Source organism: Chiloscyllium punctatum, chromosome 7, assembly GCF_047496795.1.
Source record: "Chiloscyllium punctatum isolate Juve2018m chromosome 7, sChiPun1.3, whole genome shotgun sequence".
Lineage (NCBI taxonomy): Eukaryota > Metazoa > Chordata > Chondrichthyes > Orectolobiformes > Hemiscylliidae > Chiloscyllium > Chiloscyllium punctatum.
In genome coordinates, this window is record NC_092745.1 from 68,495,946 (window position 1) to 68,507,975 (window position 12,030).

General features: G+C 43.6%; 1 protein-coding gene across 2 annotated transcripts in view; it reads left to right on the forward strand.

Annotated features, from left to right (window-relative positions):
• The window catches only part of glrx2 (glutaredoxin 2), a 51,575-nt gene extending 46,322 nt beyond the window's left edge, over positions 1-5,253 (forward strand). For both annotated transcript variants that reach the window (XR_011961119.1, XR_011961118.1), the window contains 2 exons: positions 4,564-4,740; positions 5,168-5,253. The gene's annotated coding sequence lies outside the window, so the exon portion shown is untranslated. The remainder of the gene's footprint in view (positions 1-4,563; positions 4,741-5,167) is intronic.
• Positions 5,254-12,030: the final 6,777 nt, after the last annotated feature.

A 12,030-nucleotide genomic window follows, 5' to 3' on the forward strand; every position in this document is an offset into this window, starting at 1 on the left:
CTTTAGATATGTAAAGGGCAAAAGAGAGGCAAAAATGGACATTGAGTTGCTGGAAAATGATGCTGGAGAGATAATAGTGGGGGACAAGCAAATGGCTGAGGAACTGAATAATTACTTCGCATCAGTCTTCAGAGTGGAAGACATAAGTAATAACTCAAAAATTCAAAAGAGTGAGGGGGCAGAGCTGAGTATGGTGACCTTCACCAAGGAGAAGTTGTGAGAAAAATTGAATGGCCTGAAGGTGGATAAATCACCTGCACTCAGAGTTTGAAGGGAGATAGCTGAAGGAATAATGGAGACATTAGTGATGATCTTTCAGAAATTGCTAGAATTAGGGAGGACTGGAAAATCACTAACTTGACATCCCTGTTTAAAAAAGGAGTAAGACAAAAGACCGAAAATTACAGACCAATTAGCCTAACCTCGGTCATGAGTAAGATCCTGAAATCCATTGTGAAAGATGATGTTTCTGAACACTTGAAAGTTCACAGAAATGCAGGTTAGGTGAATTGACCATGCTAAATTGCCCATGGTGTTCAGGGGTGTGTAAGTTAAGCGCATTAGTCAGGAATAAATGCAGAGTAATAGGATAGGGGAATGGGTTTGTTTGGCTTACTCTTCGAAGGCTCAGTGTGGACTTGTTGGACCAAATGGCCTGTTTCCACACTATAGTGATTTTATCTATGGTAAAATCAGCAGAGTCAGCATGGTTTCATCAGGGGGAGGTCATGCCTGACAAATCTGCTAGAATTCTTTGAGGATGTAACAAGCAGATTAGACCAAGGAGAGTCAATGGATGTTATCTATCTGGACTTCGAGAAGGCCTTTGATAAGGTGCTGCAAAGGAGGCTACTGAGTAAGGTAAGGATCCATGGTGTCAGAGGTAAGGTGCTAACATGGATAGAAGCTTGGTTGTCTGGCAGAAAGCAGAGAGTGGGGATAAAAGGGTCCTTCTCAGGATGGCAGCCAATGACAAGTGGTGTTCCATAAGGCTCAGTGTTGGGACCACAACTTTTCACTTTATACATTAACGATCTAGGTGAAGGAACTGAGGGCATTCTGGCTAAGTTTGCAGATGATACTAACATAGGTAGAGGGACAGGTAGCATTGAGGAGGTGGTGAGGCTGCAGAAGGATTTGGACAGGTTAGGAGAGTGGGCAAAGAAGTGACAGATAGAGTACAATGTGGGAAAGTGTGAGGTCATGTACTTTGGTAGGACGAATAGAGGCATAGACTATTTTCAAAATGGGAAGAAAATTCAAAAGTCTGAAGTTCAAAGAGACTTGGGAGTTCTAGTCCACAAATCTCTCAAGGTTAACTTGCAGGTTGAGTCAGTAGTTGGGAAGGCAAATGCAATGATGTCATTTATTTTGAGAGGACTTGAATACAAAAACAGGGATTTATTTTGGAAGATCTTTAAGGCTCTGGTCAGACCATATTTGGAGTATTGTGCACTGTTTTGGGCCCCATAACTCAGGAAGGATGAATTGGCTCTAGAGCATGTTCAGCAGAGGTTCACAAGAATGGTTCCAGGAATGAAAAGCTTAACATATGAGGACTCTGGGTTTATACTTTCTTTTTTAGATTCCCCACAGTGTGGAAACAGGTCCTTCGGCCTAACAAGTCCACACTGACCCTCCGCAGAGTAACCCACCCTGACTCATTTCCCTACATTTCCCCTGACTAATGCACCTAACACTATGGGCAATTTAACATGGCCAATTCACCTGACCTGTACGTCTTCTGGAATGTGGGAGAAAACTGGAGTACCCGAGGAAACCCTTGCAAACACAGGGAGAATGTGCAAACTCTAGACCGTCGCCTGAGGCCAGAATTAAACCTGGGTCCCTGGCGCAGTGATGCAGCAGTGCTAACCACTGAGCCACCGTGCCATGCCTCGTTTTTATCTTTCAAAGGTATCAGTCCCAGGCAATGGCCCATCCTCCTTTGGACGTAAGGTGACGGATGTTGATTTAATCAGACAGGAACATGAGGGGTGGACATCCTGTCACCTTCGTCCTTCAACCCAAGTGCAGAGTGGGGAAGTCCATTGACAGGCTTCCAATTCCACCACCAACTCAGGCCTTTAAGTATGCCATTAATGCTCTCTCAAGGGGCTCATCCCACTACATATGAGTTAGGACCATGAGTAAGTTATTCAACTTTTCAAGTGTGCTCTGCCATTCAGTGAGATTGTGACTGATCTGTGTTCAGTGTTCTATGTTCCCATCTATCCCCAGGGATAGGTGATTCCCTTGCCTAAAAAGAATCTCTCCACCTCAGCCTCAAAAATATTTAATGACTCCTGCCTCCATCTGCTAGATTTCTGCCACTCACTTTACATATATCAGCATACATCCATGTTAGGTAAAAACAATGACTGCAGATGCTGAAAACCAAATACTGGATTAGTGGAGCTGGAAGAGCACAGCAGTTCAGGCAGCATCCAACGAGCAGCGAAATCAACGTTTCGGGCAAAAGCCCTTCATCAGGAATAAAGGCAGTGAGCCTGAAGCATGGAGAGATAAGCTAGAGGAGGGTGGGGGTGGGGAGAAAGTAGCATAGAGTACAATGGGTGAGTGGGGGAGGAGATGAAGGTGATAGGTCAAGGAGGAGAGGGTGGAGTGGATAGGTGGAAAAGAAGATAGGCAGGTTGGACAAGTCAAGAAGACAGTAACTGAGCTGGAAGTTTGAAACTAGGATGAGGTGGGGGAAGGGGAAATGAGGAAGCTGTTGAAGTCCACATTGATGCACTGGGGTTGAAGTGTTCCGAGGCGGAAGATGAGGCGCTCTTCCTCCAGGCGTCTGGTAGTGAGGGAGCGGCGGTGAAGGAGGCCCAGGACCTCCTTGTCCTCGGCAGAGTGGGAGGGGGAGTTGAAATGTTGGGCCACGGGGCGGTTTGGTTGATTGGTGCGGGTGTCTCGGAGATGTTCCCTAAAGCGCTCTGCTAGGAGACGCCCAGTCTCCCCAATGTAGAGGAGACCACATCGGGAGCAACGGATACAATAAATGATATTGGTGGATGTGCAGGTGAAACTTTGATGGATGTGGAAGGCTCCTTTAGGGCCTTGGATAGAGGTGAGGGAGGAGGTGTGGGCACAGGTTTTGCAGTTCCTGCGGTGGCAGGGGAAAGTGCCAGAATGGGAGGGTGGGTCGTAGGGGGGTGTGGACCTGACCAGGTAGTCACGGAGGGAACAGTCTTTGCGGAAGGCGGAAAGGGGTGGGGAGGGAAATATATCCCTGGTGGTGGGGTCTTTTTGGAGGTGGCGGATGTGTCGGTGGATGATTTGGTTGATGCGAAGGTTTGTAGGGTGGAAGGTGAGCACCAGGGGCGTTCTGCCCTTGTTACGGTTGGAGGGGTGGGGTCTGAGGGCGGAGGTGTGGGATGTGGACCTCCACATGTAATTTTGCCTGAAACGTTGATTTCGTTGGATGCTGCCTGAACTGTGCTCTTCCAGCTCCACTAATCCAGTATACATCCATGTTATGCCATCTTCACAACATAGTTTCGTACCTTTGTGTCATCTGCAAACTTAGCCACAATGCCTTTCATCCCCTTATCTATGTAATTGATATAAATGGAAATTAGTTGACATGTACCACTCCACCCCCCCCCCCCCCCCCCCTTCCCATAGGAGTTCATTTGTCACATCATGCTGATTTGAAAAGGACCTGTTTATCTCTGTTCTCTGCCAGCCAATCTTCTGTCTGTGCTAATGTGTTATCCTTCCTCATACCATGAGGCCCTATTTTGCACCTTTTGCACAAAACCTGGTTAAAAAGCCTTCTGAAAATTCTGTTTTCTACTTTCCTCCCAACTTGAATACGAGTTATTTTTCAGTATAACAGAACATTTCCACAAAACGCTTCCTGCAAAGAGGGCTTGTGGGTATTTTGCCAGCTCTCCCACTGGCAGTTAAGACCCCTGTCAGCTCTACAAGATTCTGCTCATTCCTTCCATTTCCTGAACCTTTCAATTCCAACTCACATTATGTCTCTGTTCATCACAAACTACCACAAAATCTCATTAAATTACTTTCTTCAAATCAGATTAGTATTTAAGAATTCCCAAGCATGTTGGGATAACGGTTTGAAATGGTAGAGAGGTCAGATGTTGAGATTTTAGCGGAAAGGTAATGATGGCAGATTTAAGGGATGGGTACAGTACTGAGGATAGGGAACTGACAACATTAGCTAATAAGGGAAGCGTCAAAGCTTGAAGAAGAAAATGTTCAAAATTTGTACTTGGCTTATTTAATTTCTTCCTAACGTATTCCTTAATTTTCAGCCTCATCTGTTTTCTGAAATCCACTATCTTTGACGATTACTTTGAGGCATCTTGAACTCGTGGAAAAGATGATCTTCCTAAGAAAAAGTATTGACAGTGATTACACAGCAGACTTGGCTACTTTTTGCATTATTTCAGGGTTCCAATGCCTTTCACAGAATAACAAATCAGCAATGAGCCTGACAGAAATGAATAAGAAAGGCCAGTTGTATCTATAATAACATTGTAGGAAAAAAATTTTAAGAAACAAAACTCTTAAATTCATTTCTTTCAGGACACAATTACACAAAATCGCGTTGTGATCTTTTCCAAAACCACATGCCCTTACTGTGATATCGTAAAGAACATATTTGCAGACCTGGGCATACCCTACAAAGCAATCGAATTAGATCTCCGAAATGATGGTGTGCATCTCCAGTATATTCTAACTGAAATGACCGGTATAAAGACAGTAAGTTAATTAAATTTTTACATTCTGTAAATTTGGAGACTATTTTTTAGAAAAAGTTTATATGTAGGGCATGAAAATTCGAAGGTCAATGCCCTCAAAGATTATGAAGAGTGATCTGTTACTGCATGCTTTATGTGTTGCTTTAACCAGGATTTCTGTTGTTGAAAATATGTAGATGTCATTTCACACAACTTTAGAATGCATCCTTTCCTCACAAATCTAGACTGAGACCCAAGTATCATTGAGTGATATGCTAAGTTTCATATGGATCCACTTTTAGCCTCCACTGTCACAAGACTTGTTTTACAAACATTTGAATATAACTCACATTATTCATATTTCTTATTCTCTTGTGAACACACTGGCTTAAGTTATGGAAAGCCTCCACTAAAGGCTGCAGCATCTAATCCAAGCCTCCCTTTTAAAGGAGCTGAAACTGTGTTGCTGGAAAAGCGCAGCAGGTCAGGCAACATCCAAGGAGCAGGAGAATCGACGTTTCGGGCATAAGCCCTTCTTCAGGAATGAGGAAAGTGTGCCCAGCAGGCTAAGATAAAAGGTAGGGAGGAGGGACTTGGGGGAGGGGCGTTGGAAATGCGATAGGTGGAAGGAGGTAAAGGTGAGGGTGATAGGCCGGAACGTTTCAGAGAACACCTCTGGGACACCCAGACCAACCAACCCAACCACCCCGTGGCTCAACACTTCAACTTCCCCCTCCCACTCCACCAAGGACATGCAGGTCCTTGGACTCCTCCATCAGCAGACCATAGCAACACGACGGCTGGAGGAAGACCGCTTCATCTTCCGCCTAGGAACCCTCCAACCACAAGGGATGAACTCAGATTTCTCCAGTTTCCTCATTTCCCCTCCCCCCACCTTGTCTCAGTCCCAACCCTCGAACTCAGCACCACCTTCCTAACTTGCAATCTTCTTCCTGACCTCTCCGCCCCCACCCCTACTCCAGCCCATCACCCTCACCTTTACCTCCGTCCACCTATCGCATTTCCAACGCCCCTCCCCCACGTCCCTACTCCCTACTTTTTATCTTGGCCTGCTTGGCACATTCTCCTCATTCCTGAGGAAGGGCTCATGCCTGAAACGTCGATTCTCCTGCTCCTTGGATGCTGCCTGACCTGCTGCAACTCATTTTCAGCTCTGATCTCCAGCATCTGCAGTCCTCTCTTTTTCCCTTTTAAAGGAAGTGAAGTAGTGTCAGCAGAATTCTTACACGTATGTCATTCATCATGGCAAGCTCATTCCCATCTTCAGTTAGCATCGAGATTGTTGCATACAGCCACTATTCAAGGTGAGATACCATGGCCAATGCCCCATCATCAGTTAAGCTGGTGTCCTCTTGGGTGCACTTAGAATGCTTGGTTCACATCAAATATTTATTTTTAAGATTATTTTCATATATTAAGATAAAGCCACTTAGTCATAGAATCACAGTGATGTACTGCACGGAAATAGACCCTTCGGTTCAACTCATCCATGCCGACCAGATATGCTAAATTAATCCAGTCCCATTTGCCAGCACTTGGCCCATATCCATATGAACCCTTCCTATTCATATACCCATCCAGATGCTTTTTAAATGCTGTAATTGTACTAACCTCCACCACTTCATCTGGCAGCTCACTACCCACATGCATGAAAAATTGCCTCTTAGATCCCTTTTGTATCTTTCCCATCTCACCCTAAACCTATGCCCTCTAGTTCTGGACTCCCCCAACCCCAGGGAAAAGACTTTGTCTATTTATCCTATCCATGCCCCTCATGATTTACAAACTTCTATGAAGTCACCCCTCAGTCTCCGACGCTCCAAGGAAAACAGCCCCACAGCCTATTCAGCCTCTGCCTACAACTCAAATCCTCCAACCCTGGCAGCATCCTTGTAAATCTTTTCTGAATCCTTTCACGTTTCACAACATCCTTCCTATAGGAGGGAGACAAGAATTGCACGCAATATTCCAAAAGTGGCCAAACCAATGTCCTGTACAGTTGCAACATGACCTCCCAATTCCTATACTAAATGCTCTGACCAATAAAGGAAAGCACACCAAATGCCTTCTTCACTATCCTATCTCCCTGCGACTCTACTTTCAAGGAACTATGAACCTGCACTCCAAGGTCTCTTTGTTCACAACACTCCCAAGAATCTTACCATTAAGTATAGAAGTCCTGCTCGGATTTGCTTTTCCAAAACACAGCACCTTGCATTTATCTAAATTAAACTCCATCTTCCACTCCTCAGCCCATTGGCCCAACTGATCAAGATCCTGTTGTAATCTGAAGTAACCACCTTCGCTCTCCACTACACCTCCAATTTTGGTGTCATCTGCAAACTTACTAATTATACCTCCTATGTTCACATCCAAATCATTTATGTAAGTGATGAAAAGTAGTGGAACCAGCACCGATCCTTGTGGCACTCCACTGGTCACAGGCCTCCAGTCTGAAAAACAACCCTCTGCCACCACTACCTTGTCTTCTACATTGGAGCCAGTTCCTTATCCAAATGGCCAGTTCCTTATCCAAATGGACAGTTCTCCCTGTATTCCATGAGGTCTAACCTTGCTAACCAGTCTCCCATGAGGAACCTTGTTGAACACCTTACTGAAGTCCATATAGATCACGTCCGGTGCTCTGTCTTCATCAATCCTCTTCATTATATCTTCAAAAAAACTCAATCAAGTTTGTGTGACATGATTTCCCACACACAAAGCCACGTTGACTCTCCCTAGGCAGTCCTTGCCTTTCCATCCTGCACATGCTATCCTTTAGGATTCCAACAACTTGCCCACCACCGATGTCAGGCTCATTTGTCCATATTCCATGGCTTTTCCTTACCATCTTTCTTAAATAGTGGCACCACGTTAGCCAACCTCCAGTCTTCCAGCACCTCAACTGTGACTACCTATGGTACAAATATCTCAGCAAAGGGCCTAGCAATCACTTCCCTAACTTCCCCCAGAGTTCTAGAGTACAGCTGATCAGGTCCTGGGGAATTATCCACTTTTATGCATTTCAAGACATTAAGCACTTCCTCCTCTGTAATATTGACATTCTTCAAGATGTCACCATCTACTTCCCCACATTCCTTCTCCACAGTAAACACTGATGAAAAATACTCATTTAGTATCTCCCCCATCTCCTGCAGGTCCACGCAAAGGCCCTATTCTCACTCAGGGGCCCTATTCTGTCCCTAGTTACCCCCCTTGTACTTAATGTATTCATAAAAACTCTTTGGATTCTCCTTAACCTTACTTGTCAAAGCTATCTTGTGTTCCCTTTTTGTCCTCCTGATTTCCCTCTTAAGTATATTTTTACTGCCTTTATATTCTAAGGATTCACTTGATCTATCCTGTCTATCCCTGACATATGCTTCCTTCTTTTTCTTAACCAAACCTTCAATTGCTGTAGTCATCCAGGATTCTCTATACCTATCAACCTTTCCTTTTCCACTAACAGGAATATTCTTTCACTGGACTCGTTATCTAATTTTTGAAGGCTTCCCATTTTCCAGCAGTCCCTTTATCTACAAACATCCGCTCCCAATCAGTTTTGAAACTTTGTGCCTAATATCGCCAAAATTAGCCTTCCTCCAATTTAGATTAGATTAGATTACGTACAGTGTGGAAACACGCCCTTCGGCCCATCAAGTCCACACCGACCCTCCGAAGAGCAACCCACCCAGACCCATTCCCCTACATTTACCCCTTCACCTAATACTACGGGCAATTTAGCATGGCCAATTACCTGACCTACACATTTTTGGACTGTGGGAGGAAATTGAAGCACCCAGAGGAAACCCACGCAGACACGGGGTGCATGTGCAAACTCCACACAGACGGTTGCCCGAAGCGTGAATTGAACCCGGGTCTCTGGTGCTGTGAGGCAGCAGTGCTAACCACTGTGCCACTCGTACAAATAGGGTTAAGGAGAACTTCAGTTTTTGGATCCAGTCTATCCTTTTCCATCAGTTTTAAAACTAATAGAATTATGGTCGCTGGCCCCAAAATACTCCCTCCCCCCCCCCCCCCCCCGACACTTCAGTCACCTTCCCTGCCTTATTTCCCAAGAGTAGGTCAAGTTGTGCACTTCCACTAGTAGGTACATCCACATACTGAAACAGAAAATTTTCTTGTACACATTTAAACCTTTAACACTATGGCAGTCCCAGTCTATGTTTGGAAATTTAAAATCCCCTACCAATACCACCTTATTATTTGTACAGATAACTGAAATCTGACAAATTTTTCTCAATTTCCTGCTGTTTATGAGGGGATCTATAACACAATCCCAATAAGGTGATCATTCCTTTCTTATTTCTCAGTTCCACTTAAGTTATTCCCCTGGATGTATTTCCAGGAATATCCTCCCTCAGTACAGCAGTAATACTATCCCTTACCAAAAACGCTACTCCCCCTCCTCTCTTGCCTCCCTTTCTATCCTTCCTATAGCATTTGTATCCTCGAACATTAAGCTGCCAGTCTTGTCCCTTCCTGAGCCATGTTTTTGTAATTGTTATGATATCCCAGTCCCATGTTCCTAACCATGCCCTGAGTTCATCTGCCTTCCCTGTTAGGGCCCTTGCATTGAAATAAATGCAGTTTAATTTATTAGCCCTACCTTGTCCCTACCTGCCCTGACTATTTGACTCGCTTCTATTCTCAGCTGTACCAGTCTCAGATTTATCTCTTTCCTCACTATTTCCCTGATTCCCACCCCCCCACCTTACTAGTTTAAAGCCTCCCGAGCAGCTCCAGCAAATCTCCCTGCCAGTATATTTGTCCCCTTCTAATTCAGGTACAATCTGTCCTTCTTGTACAGGTCACTTCTACCCCAGAAGAGATTCCAATCATCCAAAAAATGTGAATCCTTCTCCTCAGCCATGCATTCATTAGCTCTATCCTCCGACTCCTGCCCTCACTAGCTCATACCACCGGGAGCATTCTAGATATTACTACCCTAGAGGACCTCCTTTTTAAATTTCCACCTAACTTTCCATATTGTCCCTTCAGAATCTCATCCTTTTCCTTTCCTCTGTTGTTAGCTCCAATGTGTACAATGACCTCCTGCAGGTCCCACTCCCCCCTTGAGAACATTCTGCACCCTCAGATATCCTTGATCCTGGCACCGGGTAAGCAACACACCATTCTGATTTTTCACTGCTGGCTGCAGAAATGTCTGTGCCTCGGACTAGAGAGTCCCCTATCACAATTGATCACTTGTAACCCGACGTATCTCTCATAACATTAGAGACAGTCTCGATACCAGAAACCTGGCTTTTCGTGTTACATTCCCCTGAAAGTCCATTATCCCCTACATTTTCCATAACATACTTATTTGAGATGGGAGACTCCTGCACTACCTGCCTACCTCTACCTTTCCTGGAGTTAATCCATCTATCTGACTGTATCTGCAGCTTTTCTCTCTTCTTATAACTGCCATCCATCACACCCCCTGGACTCCTGTAAATTCCTCTTTGCCTCAAACTGCTGTTCCCACCAATCCATGCTATCTGACATTAGTCTGTTCTTGGAATGCCCAAAGCTCTCCCACTGCAACAAGATGTATTCTGATCACAGTCATGATTACTCACCAGCAACAAAATTATTCCAAACATTTTTCAGTGTCGAATTTCCTTTTGACATATTTTCGCACACTAATTCAATTGATGACCTGGCTTGACATAATTTATCACTGTTTACCTTATCTATCCCATTATGTGCAATTTAATATGGTTCATCTTAATTGTCTTCTCTCTAGATTGCAAAACTTAAAAGTTCTCCAGCTCTTCCTCTTTGTAGATCTCTTTCCTCTTGGCTGCTCCTCTTCTGTTTTCTCATGTCTTGAATCTGACTATTGTGAATTCCACAAAAGGTAATGTTGAAATATTCACATTTTCATAGTTTGCCATCTCTCTCCAAGCTAGTTTTATATTGATTTTCAGAGTTCCACCATTTAAACAATTTTGCCTTTGCAAGGCTACCCACACTATACATCTTTATTAAATTCAAAAGTTCTGATTTGATTACTTAATTTCCAAGAAATATTGTCAGTTTTGGTGTGGAGTTGGGCTATTTTTAAAAAAATCATATGTGCATATTATTTCATATAAGCTACCATCACTACCATCCTTAAATATTCAACACCACAACACCACCTCACCATCAGAAGAGTTGGACTTGGGTAAACATGGTCCAATGTGACTTGGGACAAGCCAAATCAAATTCTAACAATGTCTTAGGATTACAAATCAAGGAGTCAGGAAATGTCATTAGCTGAAGAACATATAAAATCTACAACCACTATTTCTTCTGCCTTTGCATGTTCTTCTGACCGCAACACACAGAATTCAAATATGGAGAAACAGTTTGCAATAGAACTGGTAAGGCCCACTTCCTTCAGCTGTCTGTCTGCACATTTGAGCCGATGACCACCCGCACCCCAAATTTTGCTTACTGGCAGAAATGATAGTGGGGAACCAAGGAAGGTTGCATGTTCCAAAGTAAATTAACAGAAGGTAAAAATAAAGCATAAAGAAAAAAATTCACAAATCTGCAGGAGCCAGTCTCTGAGGAACTCCAATTTCTCAGCAGAGCTGTAGACTGGAAAAAGGCAAGACAGCCTAAAATTGGAGAGCTTCTATTTGTGCATATTTTAGTTACTTGTCCTCAGCTGCATTCACATAAACAGTTAAAGTATATGATGCAATTCAGGTGAGAAAGCAGAGAAAACAAGAATGTAATTTTAAAAAGTACACAGCATTACTCAACACTTATTTTCCTATACAGGTTCCAAAGGTGTTTATAAATGGGACATGCATTGGTGGTGGTTCAGACACTGTTCTACTCCATTCCAAGGGTAGACTGCTGGACATGGTGAATGAATGCGGTCCAAACTCTGCCACAGAAGGAGCCTGCATTCTTCTTTAAAACCAAACAGAAGCTTTATTCCTTGTTCACCATTATTTGTGCAATAAACAGGCAAACTAAAAGACATCCAGTTAGACTGATTAGCAAGATTTATTCTAAAAAGTATTTGTTTATGATAAATTACTTAATTATAAGAACAAATTAAACTTGCTCGGTATGCAAGTTGGTCACTTTACCCCTGAGGAACGAGGAGTTTTCTTCTTTGAAAGTCACTTTGACCATATTCATTGACTTCCTAGGTTACAGCAAAGAACTACTAAAAGTTTAGGAGCTGTTGACCTGCCTGCGCAGTTGCTCAGTGGCGTTGCACTATGGAGAGAAACAAATCAACAAAAAAGGCTCTAAACATCAT